Source organism: Misgurnus anguillicaudatus, chromosome 21, assembly GCF_027580225.2.
Source record: "Misgurnus anguillicaudatus chromosome 21, ASM2758022v2, whole genome shotgun sequence".
In the NCBI taxonomy this organism is placed as follows: Eukaryota; Metazoa; Chordata; class Actinopteri; order Cypriniformes; family Cobitidae; genus Misgurnus; species Misgurnus anguillicaudatus.
This window is the reverse complement of record NC_073357.2, coordinates 43593321-43618413: the sequence shown is the minus strand read 5'-3', so window position 1 is coordinate 43618413 and position 25093 is coordinate 43593321. Positions and strand designations below refer to the sequence as shown.

Below are 25093 nucleotides of genomic sequence, written 5' to 3'. Positions count from 1 at the left end.
CAGAGTTTCAAAGGACTCCAAATGATCCCAAACGAGGCACAAGGGTCCCACCCAGCGAAAAGATTGTCATTCTTGACAAGAAAAAAAAGCACCTTCAAACCACAACCTCTCGTACATCCCCCGTCATGTGACGCGCCAGCGCGACCCCATATAATTGGAAAGGTCACGTGTTACATATATGAAACGCACATTTGCAGACCATTTTAAACAATAAACTGACACAAAATCATTAATTAGTATCATTCGACACACAACAACGTCGGAACGGTCCTCTTTCTCCACACCTGTAAACACTGGAGCGTAGTTTCGCATACGTCATCCGTGATCTCTTGACGTGATGACGTATTGAGTGAGGTCGTGCTGGCGCATCACAGGACCAGAGATAGACAAGAAGTTTAAAAGTGCATATTTTTTATTTTTCTTGTCAAAAATGACAATTGTTTCGGTAGATAAGACCCTTATGCCTCGTTTGGGATTGTTTAGAGTCCTTTGAAACTTAGTTGAAACTGCAATTTTAAACTACATTAAAGCTGTTACGTGTTGGCGTCCATTAAAGAAAATTAAAATGAGAAAAATCCTGGAATGTTTCTCAAAAAAAATTTCTTCTCGACTGAACAAAGAAAGATATCAACATTTTGGAAGACATGGTGGTGAGTAAATTATCTAGATTATTTTTTTAAGAAAATTGACTAATCCTTTAAGAATTTTTTTTTAATGCTTTTATCACACAAAAAATCCAAATCATAGCTTCAGTGTTTCACTGTCATGGTTACAGGGTTGTTTTTTTGACAGCCGACCACAGAGGTCCTATTATTTTACAAGCTGCTGGCCACCTAAACAAGAAACAAATACAGTATGTAGTTTGCTGTCCAATAATTATATTATACTTTCAACTCAAAAACATGATAAAAATGTGTGCGCGCGTGTTGTAATGATGACTCCGGGGGGATTTAATTGGAGAGTCCAGATTGTCGGACTGGTGACCCCACGCAAGTCACGGCCACCATTAGCGTTCAGCCCGCATGTTAACAAACACAATCCCTTCGCCTTTCACCGTGGCGAAAATTCAATTTCAGCTCTTTGTCTGCCTACTGCCTTTGCCCTAACGATGGTCTCTCTTTCTCGTCTCTCTGTCTGTCTCTCTCTCTCTCTCTCTCGCTTACACTTTTTCCCCTTAACCAACAGAACACAGAGGAGTCGTTAGGACCCTCTCTTCATTACTTCAAAAAACCAATCATTAGACACCAGAGTATATACGTAATTAGAAAATCACTTCCTTTGCAATCCTGGCTAAGTAGTTTACATACTGTAATTACAGGGACAAAATCAATTTTTAATCATTCTACTGATTGGGCTCATCAGCTCAGTAGGAACATTGTATCCTGCTTGTTGTGCGCAAGCAACATCTGGGCTAAAACAATTACCCTTTTGTGTTCCAAAACTATTCAGCACAGGGCATTCTCCAGCGCTGCCACTAAGCCCCTCTGTAGCCATCTCTTTCTTGCCATTTTCTCTCTCGCTTTCTTTCTGCCCTTGACTGTTGCGTGGTGGATCGCATTTAAAGCCTTATAAATCAATACGCTATAATAAGATGCTCTTGAGAAAACACAGCATATTGCTTTTTTAACACCTATTGTTTTCCCCCACCCGTTTTTTTTTAGACGTTGCCGTTTCGCTTGTTGTTGTTTGCAACTCAATCAGGAAAAAGGGAACAGGTTTTGTTTTGCCTGAAGAAATATCACCTTATTAATAATACGTGTTCCACTCAGCTAACAATTAGAGTAGTATTTAATGCACAAGTACAATGTTCACGGAGCAAAACTGTGAATGCGTTTTAATTATCGTCGTTTTAGGGAACGGAGAGGCAGCGAAGAAAGACGTTTCCTAACTCGACGTATTGAACTTTCAAGTCAGACCGTTCCTAATATGTTCTCTGCATTATAAAACGCTTTGTATTCGCGTCTGTGCCATGGCAGATCAATGGGCATTAGGCTCAACTCCCTTTCTCTCACTTTGAAAACAGAGAAAATCAGATTTGGAGAAAAAAAACGGAGATGAAAAATCAGTTAAAGCATCGATCGCGCCTGGTGTATGCAAATCGCATTTGCCTCTATTTTTTGACTGATCAATAGGGTTAATTAACAGATTCCTTTTAACTGCACTTCGACACAGTCGACCTCAGAAATCATCCCACCTTCTCGCTGCCATCGTAGTAATGAATGACGCAGCACGCGAGGGGCCATAACTCTGAAAATCTAATCCATCTATGAGCGCGGGCATAACGGTAAAATACGAGTGCGCAGACAGCTCGCAGGTAGATCTTTGGACATCAAAGAGGTGAGACCATGTGCAGAGCTCATGCGTCTTAACGCTGGCATTTTCTGAGCAAAAGCTCAAGGCCCACCAGAGTCAAAGGTGAACTTTGACAGCATTATCCACTTCATAGAAATCGTACACAGTTTGCAATTCAGGTTCTCAGCTCTGTGTGCGGCGGCGATGGAGGTGGCATTTTTGTGATGGCTCTGGTGATGCTCTACTGTTTTGGATTAATAACGGATGCTTTTTGAAATGATTATTATTCCCAAAATGCTCTTTTGTGATTTGCTTTGAAGGGGGAAGCGCTGGGAAGATTGCACTTGCGAAAGGGGGCCGCTCATTTGGAGAGCTTTTTCCAATTATACAATTAGTCAGGAATGTAGGGCAACAGCCTCTGTGTACCGATCACTCCGACCCTGGAAAGAGAGCGAGGTTTTTCTTCTTTGCTGAAATTTAAAATCATCATAAAAACCCACTAGACTAAAGAGCAGAACATACCATAAAAATCCCCAAACAATGACCTATGAAGTTTGATTGCATGCAAACACTAAATGTGATACATTGCACGCTAACAGAAAAGTAACAGGGTCAAGCGATTTTGTTTAAGAACATGTCTTTGTTGTTGAAGGACTTTTTTCATCACTGTTGCTGTTAAGCTGCGCTGATTGGCCAATGTTGGCACCCAGGACCAAAAAGTCCTAATTATGCCACTGATTATATATATATATATATATATATATTTTTTTTTTTTCTTTTAGATGGTGAAGTGTTTTTTAATTTTATCATTTGCCCTTTTCATTGTCCTCTTGCCAAAGCTACTATAATGCCTGCTAGTTTAATACGAGTGGGGAAGAGAAAAGGAAAAAACACAACAGCTACCATCTGCTTGCCTGTGGATTTTCTGTAATCGCTCTTTACTGATTACACTGCTGACTACATGAACCTCTTAAATAATTATCGTGCAATAAAAAATGCTAAATAATTATTATCATTAACTCCTAGCAAGACGGCTGCCACTCCAACTAATGCTGCCTAAACTGTCAGAGACAGAGCGCCTATGTGCCATGTCAATCATCGGATGGTGAAAGCACTGCATGATTTTAGCATGTTCACGTGGGGAATGAAGGTTGGATGGATAATGTCTACCTGCATTACAAATTGAATTCAACAGCGAGGGCCTAAAGTCAAAAGCCATACCGTGAAAAGGTGTCTTCGGGGGACCGTAAAAGTCTTTGCTTTGTCTCTTGCTTTGTTTACGTGCTTGTTTCTTCCTATTGCTCTGGATATGTCGAGGAGGACGCTGGCTGCCGGCGAATACTTGTGTGGTGCATGTTCCTCTCTGAAGAAAAAACATTGTGTAGGAGCAGACGGGGTTATTGAGTTACGTGTGTACGTATTTACGGAATGGCTTTGAATGAGTCTGTGAGGGACGGCACATGTTTATGATGGATCCCGTATGAGTGCCGCGAGTCACGGAGAGTTCAGATCGAAGGCAAAGCGGCTTCACAACAGTTCCATGGAATAGTTTGACAGAGGATTTCTACTTCAGATACTTCAGCGATACAACAAATAGTGATGCAAAAACCAAAGCAACCTCAAAAGACTAGCATTACATCAAAACATTAGGAAAGCGATTCAAACTTTTTCAGGGAAATATGGTAAACATGACTTGTATTGGTCAACATCAACTTTGTGCCCTGTTGTTATGCGTTACCTTCATTTACTGTGTTTCTCTTCATATTTTAATAAAATGTTTTAGCATTTCCAGCCTCCAGAAAAGGTTCCCATTGATTAGCACTTTAGCACCAAGCAATCAATTCCTACAAACTGGTCTGACCTTGCGTACAGGACGACTGCCTATTATGAATTAAAAAAAGCTTTATTCTCTGGAGAAAAAAAAGAGATTATTCACTGCAGCAAAGACAAAAGTGAGATAAAAAGGGACACGATAGGCTGTGACAAATAAAAGTATGTGGGAAAGAACGGCATTCGACAAGAAAGAAGAAAACAAAGTATCTGAGAGTAAACTGGGGTGACGAAACGAGTGTAGGAATGCTGCATCCCACCCTGAGAGTTCATTGTGGAACCATCATCTCTTTTCATCTCTTTTTTGGAGGACAGAAGATGTTCGGGTAAAAGGCAGGCAGACCCAATCAGTCGAGCCCTGATACAGACAGATAATTCACCCCTCCTGTCACATGATCCCTCATCAGTCTGGGAGATGGGGATATATCGCCAGCAGCTCCGAGAATAATGGCTGCACCTGTTTACCGTGTCACCTCTGTTTGCTAATTGTCTCCTTGAGCTACATTGGGGAAGTGAATATGTCTCCTGCTTCTGACAGGCGGGCGTTTATTTGGAAAATATCATTACTTCCTTCATGATTGTTCCTTTTTCCGTTTTTTCCTTTTTGTCATTTCATCCTTTCGCTCTCTTTCTTTTTGTCTTTACTGTCTGTTTACCTGCAGGAGGGGGGGAGTAAGTGGTAAAAGTTAAACGACTACGTCTGGATACAGATTTCACGTCCTGATTAGGCGAGGTGACAGCGCGCGGCTGAAAAGTTCACATCCACTTGTTTCGCTGAGGAGGGGCGCGTGACAGACATCTTTAATATCCTCCTCTTTTGCTGCCATCAATCCCCTTGCCAACCAGTCGTACCTGCAATCGGGCGTACGAGGGAGGCGGCACAGGAAGAACACAGACAGGTTCACGCGAGGGGGTAGACAAGCGCCTGTAAACAAACTCAGCCCGTGCGAGAGATTCAGCAACCATGCGTTTGATTTACCTGTAATTACAACTTCAGAAAGTCGAGCTGTATTCACGCAGCTAAAATATGGCAGCTGCAAAAAAAAAAAAAATTGATGGATAATCAGTCTAATTTTCTAATAAAATGTTTATTTTTCGGTACTCCAGTTACTTAATCTAAAAATTTAAAGCAGTGAGATGCCCACATAGTTTTCCTAGTTTTGTTTAATCTAAGTATCAGACATTTTTCTTTAAAGTTCTCACAAGTATAGCATAGCCCAGGAAATTTGGTTTTGGGAGAGACTGATGAGCAATGTTTCATATTAAAATCACTTCATTGCAGATTTTGGTATCTGTGAGCACTTAGAGAAATTATTCAGATCTCTTCTGAAACTCTAGAGGAGACATGACATCACTAGTCAAGAAAACTTAAAACCTGGAGTGAGACATTTGAGAAAGTCTCCTCCATCTAATCTCAAATAAAAAAGCAGATTAGTTTTATTTTAGCCTAAATGCTACGGATGAGTTGAATGTAATTGAAGCCTATAATGTTGCTCCACACTGGTTCAGGTGCAATAAAGACACGTACTGAAACAGACCATGAGCTCTGTATGTGGTGCAGGAAAGAAAAAGGACTTTGATGATCAGGTAAAATATGATTCCTGTCCAAGGTGCCATTTTCCTGAGAACAAAACCTCCTTTCCTCCTTCAACCGCATCCTCAGCATCTGTGTCTCTGTCATCAGTGTCACTGGTGCTTTTTTAGATTTACCCAACACAATTTCTCTCATTCAGTTTGAGAATATACACTAAAAGGGTGTCATTTTGTACGCTTTTATTACTTTCCTCCGAAGTGCCACTTATAATATTAGTAAAGGTGTTTTGTGCCAAAACGCAATTTCATTTTTATGACCATTTTCCACCGTCTCACTGACCCTTCAAACTGCTGCTGTGTCTTTTAGAAACGCCCTTTTCACATTAAATGAACAACATTGCTTTACGGCGCCGAAGACATGAGCTGTGGGTTTGCTGTCGTGTTCAATATAGCTTCATCTTTCAATAAAAACCTCTGTGTCAGGCCTACATCTCATTGAGACAAACTTATAAAACAAATCACTCTGAATTGTGACTGAAAAGATCATGGATTTCACTGTTAGACTTTTTATTGTATATATGCGGTAACTCACTGGCAACACCACATTACAGTACCATAACTGTACATGTTTTTTTACAGTATAATGCCTTTACCAAAGTTCCATTTTACAGTATAATACCCTTACTGTAACCTAGTTTTAAAAATATATTGCCTTAAAAGGGGAATCAAACCCGGGTCACCCATGTCATAGGTCCATAACACCACAACAGTGCCACAGAGTCACTTAATAAAAGTTACTCGCTACACTCCCCAAGTAACCTCTTCTGTCACTCTCTCGACACTCCGAGGAGAGAAATCTTGGCATCACTTGTATTTTGAAGTCTTGAGGTCAAATTCAAATCTGACGGTCAAGCATTTATCCATAATCCCTTTCTTGATTCTATCTACACTTCTCAATAAATTATTTAAACTCCTGAACAACTATTCACATTTTGAAATTTGCTTCACCGCTAAAAGCATAACAAATAAAATGTATTTCATATATTTTCCATTTTATATGCTTTATTAACACTGTTTTATTCAACTACAGTAGCGCAACTGCTGTTGTTTTACAGCAGTGTACCGCAAATTCAAAACATCACTGTAAATTAAATGTTAATACCCATAATGCAATGCATATTACAGTTATGAACTGAAAAAGAAAATGATGGTATTTTACTGGGCATTTTGTGGTAAGTAACTGTAGAAATTACAGTTAAGTCTAAAAGTGAATTGTTAAACATAAAATTCATTAGAAGCCCTCAGAAAGATACGCAGAACGGCAGGACCTAGACGCAACCAAGGTATGATAAACTTTCCAACATTTTGGTTTATATCCAACAACTATTCTGGTGGTTATGAATAAAACTATCTATCCTGCTTTCTCTTTACAGTATTTCATCATGACCGGGTGAGCCAAATTTGTAATCACCCAACAGCCTCTGATTTTTCTTTAAATTACCTCAATTTCAATAAATCCTCATTTTGAACTTACATAGCGGGAAGTTTTGGATTTGTAAACTACGCTGTGATTCCACATGATACGATCCATTTAAGTTTGACCAATTACGTTAAAGCCGCACTTGCATGCAATGACTCCATTTATTTGGCCTTTTTGTTTTGTTGCAATCATAACAGACATGCAAGCTATTACAGAATGAAAAAAAGAGCGAAAAAACTTTACTCGAACGTACAAAGTCTTGAGCGTTACCCAATCCCGCTTTGAAAGACTCCTGCTCTGCACTAAATAAATAATCTGGACGGCATAAACTCTGTGAACTACATAACCTGACCTCCCTTTAAAGTAGCACGGAGCCCTGAGAATACAGGCCTCCCAGAGAGAGAGAGAGAGAAAGAGAGAGGGCAGCAGTGTAAGGGCAGGGGCACAGATGTGGGGCTCAAAAGCAGCCCACCCCCAGAGCCTGCAAGGGGAATTCTAATCACTCGGTAGTATTTCAATACAGTGCCAAGACGAACACACACGTTCACATGTGTACACAAACAGATACACAGATACACACATACTCAAAGGCATGCTTGCCTTAAGTCACATTCTAAATTGGATCCCAGGAGCTTTTTCTCTACCTTGTTCACCAAAGGCATTGTGTATGTTTTCAGAGTACTCAGCATATGCTTGGTAACCTGAGCGCTCTTTAACACAAACGCGCACACGCACACACAAACATATTGTTTCCAGAGGTAATAGTTGCTCCATCTTTTTTCTTCTCTTTTTACTAAAGGTATTTCCCATTAGGAGCATAATTAAATTCAAAATACCACACATATATCTATTATGTCAAACTTTAAAAAAAAGAACGAAAAAAACGCCCACCTCAGATGAAGGCATAAAAATTTGGGAGATTAAAGAATAAGGTGAGACTTGAGGTTAGGGAGGGGGCTTGGGGGGTTGCATGCTTATTATATTGTTTTTCTTTATTCTTTTGTGTATTTTTCTGAGGGTTGACCTAAAATAAGTTCCTCTGTATTTGCGTGATGATTGATGACTGACAATGATATCCCACAGTTTTGTTTTATTAAAACTTATTGTGGGATGCCAACATATTCCTCGAGCTGTTCCGCTTGGAGCTTGAACGCATTCTAACACTGATTTCCGATGCCCAACACCTGCCATCTTGAGCGGAGGTGTTTCAAATTTTTTCAAACTTTACCGCTCAGAGGCACGACAGAAAAAAAATCTTAATCTTTTATTTTTTTATATGTTTTTATGGGCTTTTGGCTTAAAGTGACTAGAACAGCAGGGAAGTGACAGAAAACAATAAGGATAAGAATGGGATTAAGAAACCCGTCCGAGCCAGAATCGATTTCAACGTGCGCGCTACCTTGCCACGCTCCGTCTCCAATAAACTACAGCATCTTATCTGCAGAATACCTAAATACTTGCTCAAGACCGCACTAAAGAGATATTAAGAAATTATGCTTTCAGTTAAACTACCTAATAATAATATTTGCTTTAAAGAACTGCTTCTCCACTGCTTCTACAACTTAACAGGCAGATCCCAGAACAATGCTGTCTGTCAGAGCGTCAAAATGGTAAAAGTAATAGCAAAACCAGTGAAGTGTTGACTTTACAAAGGATATGGTGAATAACAGACACCCCACCCTACCCCCCACCACCACCATCTCTCTCTCTCTCTCTTCGGCTGGCAGCCGAAGTTAACATTTTCAGAGAGAATATTTCTCCCTCCAATGGTGGAGCGTAATTCATTTTCCATCTCTGTTCATTAATCATTGTTAAAATTAGTGATCCATTTCTTCCACTCTGCCATCTGCACTCAGCTTCGTTACAAACATGACACCTTCCCGCATAATAAAAGCTGACAGGCACGAGGATGCCTTTCCAAATAGCTTTCTGCATATGTGCACCTCTACAACTGATGCTGTTGTCAAGACAAAAGTAGGTTATTTAAGCTCCCCACTTTTACAACGCACACACAAACACTAACATACACACGTCTGGCGTAGACACAAAATCACACTCATTTATGTGCACGTATACGGCGTATAGACCAGATGTAGATGTCAATAAACAGAGCACATATTTACATTTAGGCGTAGCTATCGGAGCAACACTTCTGTACTATAGCTTGACAAGCTACACATTTTGTATATTAGAAAAATAATAAATTACAGTACAAGACACGAACTACGTTGAAATGATTTAATTGTATTTCTTTGTATGTATCGATATCAGATGGCAACATTAAAATTTGCATTTATAAGATGGAAATACAGCACTGCATACCACTATTTGTAATAAAACATGGCTTTAAAAGCTACACAAAAACAGTTGAATCACTCACAAAAGTTCGCAATTTGAAAAATGAAGTTTTAAGTGTTAATTACTCCCCAACATAGCAGAAGAGATACATTAGATTTCTCAAAATGTTAGATACCTAGTTTACTTCTTTTGCAAGCCCTCTCCCTCTCTTTTGTACTCTGTACACACACAAAAACATAATCTTATCTGGAATGTGCTCAAATCTTACACTATAAACGCCAAGCTATTTTCCCTATGACAGGTGAAGTTATGAAACAGCAGTCTTAAACACAGCCATCAGCACACAGAGACAACAAAGAACCTGTTGTGAGTTAATGTGCTGTTTACGTCCTCTGGAGTTTTATTTCACCTTTCATTAACGCATGCTTGTTGTTCTCTTCTTGTTTGTCCACCAGGCCTTGAGAAAAAAAGGCCTTGGCCCTCGTCCGTAAGCGCGTGTGTGCGTAATAAGATTCTCAATTATTGCATTCTCATTTCTCGCACGAGGGAGGCAGAGCTTTGACCTTCTCTGGGAAAAATAATAACGATAATGATGATTATAATAAGAAGAAATATATTATATTATACATAACCCATAATAAATACAACGTATTTTTGATACACCTACACCGGACTGATATTTGACCGAGATATTTACAGGTCAGTGGGTAAAGAATTGGAAGAGCTTTCTTTGCAAATGAATATCAGCCTGCTTACGTGTTCGAGGAATGAGTACCAAATGTGTAAATATATGAGTGGACCGCGTTATTGACAAGTGACTAAGTGTGTGTGTGTTGGCTCAGAAAAGGAGGGTCGTGCCGATATAATGAGCAGCTTGGAGCAGATGATGCTCCGACTCCATCCCACCAGATCCAGACCAGAAGCCTGTGTTTGCTTTCAGCAGGCCGGGGCTCCGTTCTCTCCGCTCCCACTTCCGTGCCAGTCAAGTCCAAGGCTTCAATGCTAGGCCTCCCAGGAGCCCTCAGTCCAAACCATTAATCTATATAATGCCCTCCAAGAGTGAGCGTTCTCACACCGCCCAGAGCCAAGCGGAAACACGGGTAACAGCTACATCATAGAGTCAGCTGTTCATCCAAATGCTGTCTGCAGACGTATGCGCACGTATAGGCACAACACAGATAAACATTGATGGCTACAAATAAACGAATAATCCTAGCAAACATATCTCCACTATAAGTACGCACCTCGTAAATGAGAAATAAAACGTTAGATTGTGAGAAAAACCTGCTGCATTTGGAGCCAGTCAGCAGACGGGGCGGCGGCGGTGGCTGCTAAATCAGGTTGACATTCACATTTAACATGACCAGGAGAAAGGCAGAGCTTCAGCAGTTTCCTCCTATCTGCTAATTTGGTTTTCCTTGACCCCGACGTGCGCGCACCCAACGGCGCGCACATCTCGACACGTCTATTTACAGCACGCACGCGGACACGTTTAATTTCAGGTTCTCACCACATGTGAATTAGAGAAAAACTGATGGTGGACAGAGGCCAGGCCCCGCCGGACTGATTAGCATCATTTAAGAAAGCGCACGGCGTCTAGAACACCGCCCCGGACTACGAGATGGGTGGCCTCCCCCAGCACAAGAAGTCAATACCTAGTAAACTCATTTAAATTGAATATAGAGAAAAAGCACTCCAGCGTCTAGGCCACTGCATACATTTTGCCTCTCCCCCCACTTGCACACATGCATTTATGTATTCCACTTCCCCTAGTTCCCTCTTTCCCTTTTGTCTCCAACTAAGTGCTTTCAGTGTTGGTCACCATAGACTGCCTACAGAGGTATGCATATACATTAAGATCAGAACAATGTTCTTTTTCAGAGGTATGAAAATAATAGAAGGGAGGGTCGTCCCCCTCCCTCTAAATTAGATAAGCCATGCAAATGGCTTAAAATTTTGTAAAGCTTTTGAGAAAATCCTACTTATGGTGGCGAATCTGTGCCAAAAAGTTCATCTGGCCTGTAAATTTAAGCATGGATTACAAATATTCAAATCATGAGCTTACTGTTCAAATAAACATTTCCAACAGGGAGAAAAGTTGCAAGGCATACACTTTCAACATAATTCCCTGTCTGGCATCGCCTGCCCCTCACTCCTAATAAAACAAAACCTCTCCAAAAATTCGAGAGAGAAAGAGAGGGAGGGGGGAAAAACAAAACAAAGGAGTTAAAAGTTCGCCTTTTAATTTTTCGTCGGTCTGAATAAACACTGTTGATGAAATCTGTAATGAATGTAATTGTAACCACCTATACAATTGCAATCTGTTGGTAAGAGAGTGAGACCGAGAGAGAGAATTCACAGGCGCGCGGGCTGGGAAACAGGAACAGATAGCGGAGTTTATATTTGAAAGAAAAAAGTATGAGCGGGAGTATGAGAGGGAGAATAAATGGCTTAGACTGGTCAGCTGCTTGCCACATGCTAGAACTAACAAGGACTGAAGTCACAATGATTCCAGCCTGGCTTGCAAGTCCACCCTCCCTCTCATTTTTTCTCTCTTTCTTTCGCTTTTCCTCACCATTTCATCCCCAAACAGCACCGATCTCAACTTTGATACCGTACTCCAGCCACAAGTGTATCCGAACCACTGTCACAAGCGTGACCTTGCCCCACAAGCTGATGTCACATCTCTCATTTTTCTTTCTCCATTGAGAAAGAAAAGAGAAGGTCGTTTTTTGTGATGACAGCCGGCGCTACCCCAGGATTAGAATAGCCCCTATCATTCCAAACCAAGAGTGCCATATTAAAGTCTTCCACATTTGCGAAATTGCAAACAGATGCAACTCAAGTACCTGCAAATAATCTGCCAAGACCAATTTCAAAAGGGAGATTTCCAAATATGTGGAAGTCATTAGGACGCGCATTATTTTTGCGATGAGCAGGAGGCTGGAGCCCGTCTAGAGGCAGATGGGTGCTGCTTTTATTTAGCCAGAAAAAAAGGCCTACATGTTGTTCCACCGTAAATGAAGATATATAGCGCCAACAAAACAATTACAGCCTAAATATTGATGATTCAAAGACAACAATAGACTGTCAAATTTCTTTTTATCATTACCTCCTGCAATCTTTCATCCTTTTCATGTTTTGCTCTTCGCTTAATCTAACACACTACACAAAGACATCTAACATAAAATAACAAGGTAAAAGGCTTTATTATCTTATTGTGTAAAGAAATGCTTTAGATATCTGATCCCCAACCGCTGTTGTTTCTTTTTCCCTGATCTTTAAAAAACTGTATGTGAAGTTTTTGGTTCCTCTTGTTGACTATCTCTCTCTCTCTCTCTCTCTCCGGTCTCTCTCTCTCTCTCTCTCTCTCTCTCTCTCTCTTTTGTGTTTTTTTTAAATACTGTTATAACTCTGCATGCCTGTGCCATATTCTCTAATTAAAAATGAAAATGATTTTTGCATTATACACCAACAGACTTGATTCTGCATGGGATACCCCATTCACACACCCATCATTTTGTTTTCCTAATTCTCAGCCTCTACAAGTGTGTTCCCATATCAAATAAATATTTAGATGAAGTAAAAAAGTTAGATTAAATGATTAATTTAAACGTTAGCGCAGAAAACACAGTTTCAGCCTCTTAAAAAGATTGCGCAAAATCAGCCCACTTGAAACAATAAGCATTCAGTCAAATTCCTTATAATTGTAACAGTAGGAAGCATTTTAGGCTTTCCACCCACAACAAATGTAGTGTTTCACTTGTGTATGCGTGCACCTGTGCGTGTGTTTAGGTGAGAGGAAAATCATGATAGAAAATGAGACCGATTATTAACTAGCGAGAAATTCAAGACTCCAAAATGTCGTTTTTATCACTTTATCTCTGGGTCGTCCGCATTATTATTCTTCGGTTCTAATGTGCCTGGCAAAAATAAAAATCTATAATTGTGTGGTACAAAACATGTGCCCTCCCCGCTCCAAGATGACAGATGGATTATAAAAACTTCAAAGGCGAGCATTTGGAGCACCAAGGGAGAGATGGTAGGTATTTGAACTATCATTCCTTACCCAGGAGACAAAGGCTGCCTGACATGGCGTATACATCAAGAAATAGTGCAACCACACAGACATAATCTCTCTCTCCCTCCCTCGCTCCCTCCCTCTCCCTGCGATACATTAAATATCCTGTTATGAGTAACTTTCAGTCAGGCACAAAAAGGCTAAAGAGGGTTTTTAAGATTAAAAACAGTCCACGACGCAAACGTTACTTAAAAGAGCTTAATAACCGCTGTATTATGTGACATACAACGGCATAAACAGCAAATTAAGTTGTCATCCACTGCAAGAATTTACTGAATGTTGTGTTAGTTTTTAGAGCCGATTTAATGAAACGCTACACTCATGAAGGCTATAGCTAGAGGAATATTTGCTCCCTACGAGAATTCAGCAGCCAGTGAAAGAGAGGTACTCCTATCCGTTTCTCTCATCCTCTGTCGTGTTTTAGATATGGTTGTGATCTATTAAAAAAACATGGCCATCTGTCCAACTTCCTTCAGTACAGAGCCTATGGGCAAACTACTTTTAATAATATAGAGACAAGATGTGGGAATGCCACCATGCATACCTAATGAGAAGATCTAGATCCCCTGCTGCAAATCACAACTGATTCTTATCCAAATCTGCCCCTCCGTGAACTTACTTGCTTTTGTTACTGCTATAAAACATGCACTGCTACACAATCGAATTTGTTGTGTGGCCGTTGACTCGACTCGGCTTAAGGGATTCAGCTGTAGATTCTAGACAGTGTGACTGCTTAATTGTTTTCTTTTCTTTCTTTTTTTAAGTCTAACATTTAGACTTCAGTACCAAGGCAGTATCAACTGTTAAAAAGGTTGGGTAAAATAAAAATGTTATTAAATATAAGAAATATAAACAAAAAAAATATTAAATTAAATATATGATAACACTTTACAAAAAGGTTTTATTTGGTAAATGCCTTAGCTAAAATGAACAAACAATGATCAATATAGCTTTTCACCATTTACTCACTTTGTTAATGTTAGTTAATGCCAGTACATTTAATCATGTTAGTTCATGGTGCCTTACAATTTTAATTTTAATAATAGTACTGTAAATTATGAAAATAACATGAAGTAAGTAGGGCTGGGTATCGATTCAGATGTTCCGGATCAATTTGATTTCGATTAATAAGCTATCGGATCGATTCGATTTCGATTCTCGGACCAAATTTTATACTCGATTCTCGATTCAACTCAATGAATATAGATTTTTAAAAAATACTTTATTTATTTAAAAAAAAAACTGTGAAAAATAAGTTGGTAAGTTGCTAAGGTGGGTGATTAATAAAAAGAAATTAAGAGCCACCAACCTGTATATTACACTTTTTTTATTTTAGGTACACTTGGGTACATTAAAACAAAACCCATCTCTAATTTTCAAATGCATGCAATTATGTTAAATACAAAAGAATTTTGATGCAAGATGAAAAATGTATGCTGAATAAGGTCAAAACAGCCGCAGTCCTTGATCAAACAGGTTCAGGTTATTTCATTTAAAAAAAACCGATTTGTGTCCTTTGAGAATCGATTTTAATCGACCACGTAAAAAAAAAATCGATTAATCAAAAAAATCAATTTTCTTTGCCCAGCCCTAGAAGTAAGATTGATAAATGCAGTAGAAGTATTGTTCATTATTAATTCATGTTAGCTAATGTTAACAAATACAACCTTATAATTATATTTAAATAAAATGGTTAAGTAAATTGTTGTGAGCTCTGTTTTTACAAAGGCATATCTTACCCTCAAAATATTTATATAAATTATACCCTAAAATTTAAATACAACCCTCCACAGCCTTCACACATTTTTTTACCCTTGATTTATAAACCTGATCAATGTTAAGCATAGACTTTGTGCCCTTTGACTTTTAAGATAACCCTTCTTCCTGACCTTTGCATGCATGTGTGGCAACTGCAGTGAGGCATATAGTAACACATTTCCTCCAAGTGGTCACATTTTCAATGTCCATCAGGATTTCCTACTAATCCCATTGGATCGTCCTATCAGTGCTTAAAGCGTGTTTATGTGTAATGGAATCCCTCTCCTTTTCTCCCAATTTTTTTGATGCATTTCCCTCCTTAGGCATGAAGCTACAACTAGTCATAAATCAGTATGGATTTTTCAGTGGGTGATACTGTTAAGCAGACGGTGGGGTGGCAGATGGCCGATATAATGCAGATGCATTTGTGATTATCACAATATTTATGAAGTAATTCATTTAAATTTACCACTTAATGTTTGAAAACAAAAATTGTGTTATTACTGAATGTTGCGAATTTTAAGGGAAATATAATGTTTCTGTTAATCACAAAACAGCCAAACACTGACTGATATATATGCCTGGGTGATATATAGCTATTTTGCTAGTTGCAACAAATTAATCTCAGTCCACACTTTCCCAGTTACATTTAATTTAGTTTAAACATGCATATTTATCTTATATATCAAACACTGGGTTTTGTAATACTTCCTCTCAAAAAAAAAAAAAAAAAAATTCCAGAAAAAAGTATGATCTCTAATATTGGCTTGCCAGCTCATTGAACACCTGCTCCATCCCTTTACGCAAACCTCATTGAGGTGTGGGGTTCCTCCCCCTTGCTCATAACTAACTGACTGCACTGTTTGATTAAAAGCGCATTTAGATGGCAGAAAAGAAACTGGCCCATCCGCCATAATTAAGATCATTTCCGAGATTACACACGACAACAAAAGTGATGAAAACAGAATCCTGCGGCCAAGACGAGTGAATGAAATACAGAAACCGGGGACGGGGCGAACCCCTCTTGTGCCTTGATCAAACGTCCAGCCGAAGGGAGACGGACCCCCATGGCTACCACCTCTCACAAACAGAGAAACCAAACACTTATATGAACAGATTGTGTTTCACATATGCAAACGTAGGTAATATGTTCACGCAGTGACAGAAATCATTTCACACATGTAGACGCACACACACACACACACATAGCAATTTCACAATAAATCCCTGAATTAGAGGAAAAGAAATAACAAAGTCCTCCCAAATAAAGGCGCTAACACATAGACACATACCATAGAATCAAACAAACATTTTCGTATGCAATAACGCAAATGCACACACTCCATTTCGGAGTAACAATGCTGCAGGTGCTGTGCAAGTCTAATGAAGACAAATAAACGTGCGGGAGTGCCTAGAAGTCACATAATAACAAATAAAGATCAATACTTCTCAGAGGAGAATTATTAGCCAGCTTTGTGAGTTTTAGCCAAAAGCCTCTGGGTGTGATTTGTTCTGTCTCACTCATAACTTCCCTTTCTCGCAGCAGACACCGAACCCCACATCACATTTCTCTTTCTCTCGACTGCTGTGGTTAGGGCGCTCACTGAGGCGTTGCGAGTTAAGTGGCCTGCCCAGAGGGAGCGCCGAGCTACGCTGTGGCCCACCTGGGCCTTGATCCCAAGGACCCCTGTGGTCAGAGGTCCATCTCCTTAACCGTTCCTCTGCGATGCTTCGCATTACCCGGGCCGTCCTCAGCCTCCAAACCCAGCGCGGGAGGCCATTAATATAATCACAGGGATGTAGCGTGCGCCGAAGAGCCCCGAGGCTACGGCAATCAGCGGGGCTGAGTGAGGGGTAAGAGAGGCAGAGGGGAGAGAGAGGAAGAAAAATATATAAACCAAGGGAAAATCTTCCATAGCTTCCCCATTCGGCTCGCGCTGAAACAGGATCGCGTCGGATCATCATTCCTGAAGACGCGGGACGAGAGGGGGGCTGAGGTTTGCACTTTAAAGGGGACCTCCCACGATGGGGAGCGATCAGAGGAGGGGGGGGGTGGGTTTAAGAATCATGAATCTTTTCTGCCCAACCTTGAACCTCTCTAGTTAGTTGATCTAACGATGACTGGTCACAGTACCATCATCATGCAAATTTAAACAGAGATGATCCTTTAGCCGCCTGATGAGGGGACCACACATACAGTGATCGACATCGGTCCACAGGCCCCTCTTATACACAAATCACAGCATCATCAGTAACGTTACGATTAGCTTTGTGAAACATCCTTGAGCATCTTCGCAAAATACTTAAATACAAATTTTATTAAAAAAAAATCAATGAGACATTTCATTTGTAGTGTTTGTAAAAAAAAAAACGTACTCTCAAAAGCAGTCTATTTACAGAGGTCGAATTGTTTTTAAGAAATGTCTACGTAGGTAGAGAACAAATACACTTTGCTTCCACAATGTTTAAATTTTAACTGTATGTTTCTTATGTGTCCACTTACAGGGAGCTGCCAGCTTAAATGGCAACACTTTTATGAGTTCACTTGACCCCGGCAAGTTGAGAAGGATGCTGGCTGTTAATTTGACACAAAGAAGTCATGCATAAAAACTTGCAGAAGTGTAACTGAACTCTAAGCTGTCCTCTCTAGGCAAGCCTTCCATTTTTCCCCCTCTAAACTTGCAGCCTCCAGTCGTGTGGGTTTGGAGTGGATTGGATTGTCCACATTACCGCAGGCTGATCTATACTGACAGCCTTATTTACAAAAACGTGGGGAAGAGAAACAAGGCAAGTTACCCCACACTCTCTCCTTCACTCACTTAACTTAGCTTTCTCCCAATTACAACGATTGGCACGGACGCCATAACAAAGGAGATGAAACAAGCAACTTAAGAGACAGACAACAACACTTTGTGATCAAGACCGAAAAAAGGGAGCAGGCGAGAGAACAAAAACAATAAGAGACAAGAAAGGGGGAGAGGGAAAAAAGCTGATATGTGAAAATCGGCAGAGATTGTGGGAGATGTGTTATGAGTAAGCGGCAGCAGGAGGGGAGAAATGCATCTTAAGACTTAAAAGGTGCGCAAAGCAAGCTGAGCATCAGGGGAATTTGCTCTGAGAGCCCCTTTAAAATTCACTTCTGTATTAACGCAGATAAATAAAGACAAATTCCCAAAAGTAAATACTGTTTAACTCTCACCTTCAGTAAGAGTAACTTAAAGTGCTCCTCACAGGACACACAAAGCAACCAGGAAATATATATGCTCCCATATGTATATATGAAGAATTCAGATGTAAAATCAGCTAAATTCCACAAAAATGAGATAATGATATTGATGATATGTATATGAAGAGCTCAAATGCAAAACCCTCTAAATGCATCTGACATGGTTTCTTGTAAATTAGATTTTTTTTAATCAGACTCTTAATGTATTCTGATGAAAAAAAACACTCTAAAAATAGTGCTAAATAGCACTAAAAGGTTGTAATTTTAGGGGAACCAATTTCATTGATATACAGCACCTATAAAGCACCTACAGTATGAAGAACCAACCGGGGGTGATATAGCACCACTATAGCACCACATATGGTTCAATATAGCACTATATGGTTCTACACAGGTGCTATATAGCACTTAAAATGGTTCCCCTATGATTACGAGCCAGAGAACCACTTTTAGTGCTATTCAGAACCGTTTCTATATTTCTATTTCTGAATGGCCGGAGGCCGGAATTAAGTGGATTTGAATGAACACTGTAAAAAAATCTGTAGAAATTACAGTATTACTGGGTGCCAGTAACTTACTGTAGATTTTACATTTATGTTGTTTACTGGCAACAGTTTTTTCAAAGTTAAATGAACATGAAACATTTTTAGTTTTTATCGTCTACAGTAAGTTACTGGCAACCAGCTCCATAATTACAGCAAATGTTTTACAGTGAATGTAAAATACGTGCTGAGAGCATTTGGTTAATATCATTTTCGAATTTTTGACAAAGGTGGCGTTTAGCGCTGTTTGCATCTGAGCTCCCCATATGCATACTTTATGCATATATTTGCATATGTTTAATTAATTACAATAAAAATCTGCAGCCTTTAAGCAACACACTTATTATCACTGAATATTAAAATAATGTCATTCATAGAAGTATTAAACGGCATATATGTAAAACATTTTAAATTGGAAGTTCACTGACATTTAAACATTTTAACTATAAGATAAAAACTGTGCAGCAAGACTCCATCTATTTCAACTAAATAACTTTAGGTGTGAACAAATGGTCAACTAAAAGTCTGTGCACTGCGTGAACGCTCTCATTTTAATTCATAAATAAAGTTTTCAGGGGGGTGAATTCCGCCTTATTTTTTTTAGCATGTGGACTGGCACATCGAGACAAAACTGAACAGATGTAGCACACATACACTACACTTGCATGCTTAATATTTGTTGTAAAAACTTCCAGGCAGGTCTGGTAACTCCTATGACACTGAATGTCTGAGGACTGTGGCCACTGCTGGTGTGAGTTAAGGGGCGGGAGGGGTGGACAGTCACAGAGGTTCATGTGTTCAAAGCTTGGAATGCTCATTAGCATTCGAACCAATTTATTTACTCAAAAATTGCCGGAAAAACAGTACAACACTATTAGAACGTTCGGAGAAGAGGAAAAATTGTATTTTAAAGGTTCAAGGCTGGATGGTGTTTAAATTTGCTTAATACTTGCCAAGAGACATTTAAGTAAATGATACATTCATGTTTAAAATTATTGAGACTGTAAAATTCCATAAAAATGGCTTAAGATGCTGATTGGCTGTGCTCAAAAAACTTTTTTATTTAGAGTATATAAAATTACATCTACATTAAATATTCTATAATAATTATTTTCTATCCTATGTTATCTTAAGGTCCGATATTTGGAGATATGGTCCTGATGTGACCATGCTTCAGTTCAAAGTAGTGGGACAGACGAGTAGAGGCATTAAAGAGCTTTGCAAACAGGCGGTCATGTCCCTGACTGATATCAAGCGGCAGTTATCAGCGCTGCCACACACAGATCTCTCGCAGCCTGTTCAAGAGCACGGCACAGATATGTTAAGTACATCACCCTCTCTCTCTTTCAACATCTCTATCTTTTTCCCTCTCTCTTTTTCCCTGTGCCAGTGCCTCTCTCTTTCTGCTCCGTATGCCATTCTCTCTCTCTCTCTCTCTCTTTCTCTCTCTCTGGTTAGGAGCTGCTAATTCACAGGGTCTGATCTGTCTGTAAGGCTGGAGACGCCAATGCTATCATTATCAGCCAATTCAGCCAGCCGTTAAATGGAGGAATCAGGAGACATTTGCTCTCCTCCACTATCGCAATGACATCATTACCGGGAGAATCAACAGCACAAGCACTATGACCGCGTGTTAGTGCGACTGTGTAAGTGTGTGTGTGTGCATGTATCAATACACTGTTGTGTGTTCGCATGCGTGTTTGTAAAACATAAAAGGGTCATTTTTGGTGGGAAATGAAGGTGAGTAAAAAGAACATAAGCCTACCTGTAAGAGACCAGGGACCGGGGCAGACTGTCAGCTGAAAGTTCCCAAGTGCAGAGCATGGAGAGAGAAAGAGAGAAAAGAGAGAGTGAGTGAGAGTCGTTTGCACATACAGGGTAAATGGCAGCTCGCCGCTAGCCGTGGCACTTTTTCCCGCGCCCTCCCTCCGCGTTTTCTGTCTCTCTTTGCCGTCCCTCTTCAACATTGCGCTAATAGCCACCTGTGAACCACACAGCCATATGATCCACTCCCAGGCCTCTGGAGTGGAGTCACCTCTGTGTTTTCGGCCCCCTCCTCCAATGATAAATCATCATCGTTTAGCTAATATCCGTTTTTAACCTCTCTCCCTGATTAACAACACTCTTCCCCCCTGGATACGAACCGCTACCGCTACAGTGCAGCTAAATAGCTTGCCTTTTCTTCTCTCTCTCTTCTTCATATTCCCATTCTCTTTTTCGATCCCTTCTCCCAACACTTTTTAAATTATAGGTCCTTCAAAGATAGGACAAATAACATTTCATTAACCATGACTGTCACGTCTGTTTGAAAGGGTCACTATCAGCATTTTAACCTTCATCTGCTCAAGAACAAGAAAAAAGTCATGCATTTTAATTAACCAATAAAAAAAAAACAATTCAGAGTCCTAAATAAGAGAGGGAATAAAAGCAGATGTTATGGATTATAAAGTGTCTGTTCTGGAGAAATAAACCAGCGTAAAATCACAGTGGCGATTATGCACGCAGACACAACACACAAATGTGTACCTACGGTAAATACTAACAAGGTACTAAGACACATACACACACAAAAGTACATAAATAAAGTCAGGAATTGCTGTAATGCTTACATTGCATTTAATATGAGCACCCTAGTGGAGGAAGCAGAGGGAGACCAGAGAAAGTAGTCCGACTGCTCGTGATTAGAAATTGTCAAAATATTTGCAGCAAAGGAATTCCGACATGTGAGCGGCACGGGCACCCCTACAAAGGACCCATCTTCCCTGAGTAACAAGTGAAGGGAATGAATGTCGACAGAGAAGCGAAAATCCCTCAGGCTAAAGAAATCCAGCTATTGTAATAATAACCCCCGAGACCCCGAGAGTATGTACAGCTTTCAGAGGTACTTCTCATCCTATTTGTATCCCCGGCAGTGATGTACGCCTGGCCTGTATAAAACAGAGTCCGCTTAACGTAGGTCACTTCAATACCCATATACTTCCTTAAACAGACTCCTTAATTCTCATGTTCTTTTTATCATTTTTTAGACGAGCCTACTACAAATACTCACTGGGGTTTGCCTATAATACTATAATGTATTTTTTTCATCTCTCTCCTCATTTTTTTCCCTTTTTTGTTCCACAAGGCAAGTTTCATTAAAGATCCAATTATGCAAATCAGGTCCTGAAGAGCCAGTTGAATATGCAGTATAATAGTGTACCGTAATAGTTCAACACAATATACTGCATCTGAGGCAGATTTACGAGGCAACATAACTGCTACGCCTCCGTCCTTTGGAGAAAACCTCTTGATCATAATTAAAGGTGCAGGGTCCCCTCTTTACTTCTCAGTGGCGTCCATTTTAACTGGTCCGCCCTCCAGGGGACCGCTTTCCCCTACGCTCGGGGGGCGCACTCGTCAGGGTCGCGACCTGGAAACAGTTCAAGGATAGGCGCTGTTAAACTCCCCCAATTATCCGGGGACATCTTGTAACGGAGATGCCCTCAAACCCAAGCAGACCACCCAAACACCAAAGGTATCTGCAACTATTTTCGGTGCCTGTGCAGCACTGCAAATATTTACCACGATTTTAAGCGCTCGGATTAGAATGCGAAACAGCATAATAGCATGTGCTTAAGGCCAGTGATTGACAGGAAGTTGCTTGTTTGTGTAAAACCCGTCTGCAAAGATGACATGGCTATAATTTTGTGCTTCTCACTAAATTAAAAACAAGCCATCATTTCAGACAGTGCCTTGTTGTAAACAAAAAAAAAAAATGTGTTAAAAAAAATCAAAGTTGATTGAATAAGATTACTACTGAAATGTATAAGTTATGACCAAAAAAAAATTATGTGTGGACAGGTGGATGTGTAGCTACAGTAAATAGGTGTCCCACTTAGGAAAAACAGTAAGGCCATAGCCGAAGGCTGGCTGTGTCTCTCAAGGCTGTGTAAACCTGCCCTGATTCGACAGTCTCCATAATGATCACATATGCCTCAGCCTTTCTATACACTGTCTTCTCTATGTACTCTATGAGAGAGAGAGAACGCAAGCAAATGAGAGAAGTGGAGTATGTGTGTGTGTTTTTGTGTGTGGTGTTAGGGGCTGAATTTTGTCCACCCATTCCCTCTCCCAGAGGAGAGAATTATGAGGAAGGGGAAAAAAACTTAGTAGGACAAAAAACATCTGCACACATCTGTTCAGCTCTATCATTTGCGCACCGCCTAACTTTAACTGTAACGTGCGCTTATTTCTCATTGCTCAATATTCCTCGTAGCACCATTAGTCTATCTATATACAGTGTTTTCCTCATGGAAAGTGCCTCGGGGTGGAATAGAGCAAGCTGTATAACCAAAGACCCTCTCTCTCTCTTTCTCTCTCTCTCTCTAGACAGACAGACGCTCCTTCTGGTGGCACCCTGGCATGAGGCAGTGGAGACAAGACCATCCGTCACCACCTCATCTGTCAGGGCACTCTTTATTCTTAGATCACACACTGACTGACGTCTGTGATTAACCCGCTCAAAAACTTCCACTCCTCTATCCCCCCTTTCCCTCTCTCCCTCGTTCTCTTTCGAACAACTACGAAAAGCCTTAGAAATCATCACTCATTTATAAGTGACATGCGCATAACGAAATGTCCTTATTCCACTATAATTATTTGTTAAATACAAAAGTTGACATCTGTCAGTAACCGAACATTCCCATTTATATTACATAAAGTGACATGCTGAACTGTGTCTTCAGCTGTACACGGAGGATATTGAATGACAGGGAATTATGCGCTTAATCAATTGGATAGGACAGGCATTGGAGGAACGTGAGGCACTCCTTTACTAAACGTACTTTCTTAGATTCTATAGCAGTCGCTTTAAGACTCCACCCTGTGATTTACGGGGCAATCATATTAGTTTTGAAACTATACTTTTCACGAAAAATATTTGTTTATATGTTTGTGTAAATTTCCCCTGCTTCTAAAATATTTGTGCTGTAACGATTTTGTTCAGTGTGGATTTGAAATGTCATTACCAAAGATACATTACACTTCTTTTCCCAGAAGTTAACATAACCTTCTGTATCAAGGTCACTAACAAGCCCGAGCACTGTCTAATGCTACTTTGTTAAGCAGGGAGCATCGCGCAGGCGCCCCCCAACAAATAAACACAACGCTGAAGGCGTTTAGGGATTCGACAGCCAGGAGAGGAAAGGCCCGAGTCCTCTGAGTTAAAGGGAACAAGAGCGACAACGGGGTGGAGGCGTGGGGTTGACGTCTCCACAGCACATATCAATTAATACCTAAACACCATGGCTTTGCCTGCTACACCGTCCCCCCTGAGTTCCCTGGCTAGGGCCTGGGCATCTGGAAGACAATTTCCTCCAATTAAAAGGAGCGGGAGGCATTTAAGTGTGGAATGGCTGTTTGATCAAGTCTCCAAGGCTGAAACACAGATCCATCCGGCAAAGCTGGAGACTGACAGGCCTACAGACAGAAGGGGTGAGAGAGCGAGGGCTGCAGATTCGTCTCTCCTGCCCGTTGGCACTGCCATGCCCTCGGCTGTGGCGAGGGCCGGGGAGGTGCACCTTCACACACCAGGGTTACTGGTGGTGACGACGGCAAACGCGCAGACCTGGGGACACACTAATGCTCGAACGCTGCCAAGTTCTGCCACACAACGCATACTTTCCTTGCCGAATGAGTGCAAGACGCATATGTAAATGAGAGCGTACACACCAGGGAGGAGACATTTTGACAGGATTGGCTTGGTCTGTTTAGCCCCATCGAACTGCTATCAGTTGCACTGGCAAAGTGTATTCACAAGAGTCTTCATAACACCCTCTCTCGCGCTGCATTTAAACGAGTTTGATATTTTTCCTTCCCAAAAAAACATTTTGTTTCAAAGATGATAAATTCTATGTTAATGTGATTTATGTTTTCTGTTAAATTGTGTTTGATGGCAAAAACAAAATTAAACAACCCTGCAGATATTACAAAAAACATCAACACCTTCAGATATTCTTATTAGTTATGCTAATAAATAAAATACATATTTTTGATAAAGTGAAATAATAAACATC

The 25093-nt window shown here is 40.3% G+C and overlaps 1 protein-coding gene across 14 annotated transcripts in view; it reads right to left on the bottom strand.

Annotated features, from left to right (window-relative positions):
- znf536 (zinc finger protein 536) overlaps positions 1-25093 on the bottom strand; it is a 374641-nt gene that overhangs the window by 175173 nt on the left and 174375 nt on the right. For 13 of the 14 annotated variants that reach the window (XM_055208275.2, XM_055208283.2, XM_055208292.2 and 10 more), the window contains one exon: positions 20806-20839. The exons of the other annotated variant lie outside the window; for it this stretch is intronic. The gene's annotated coding sequence lies outside the window, so the exon portion shown is untranslated. The remainder of the gene's footprint in view (positions 1-20805; positions 20840-25093) is intronic. 14 annotated transcript variants of the gene reach the window in all.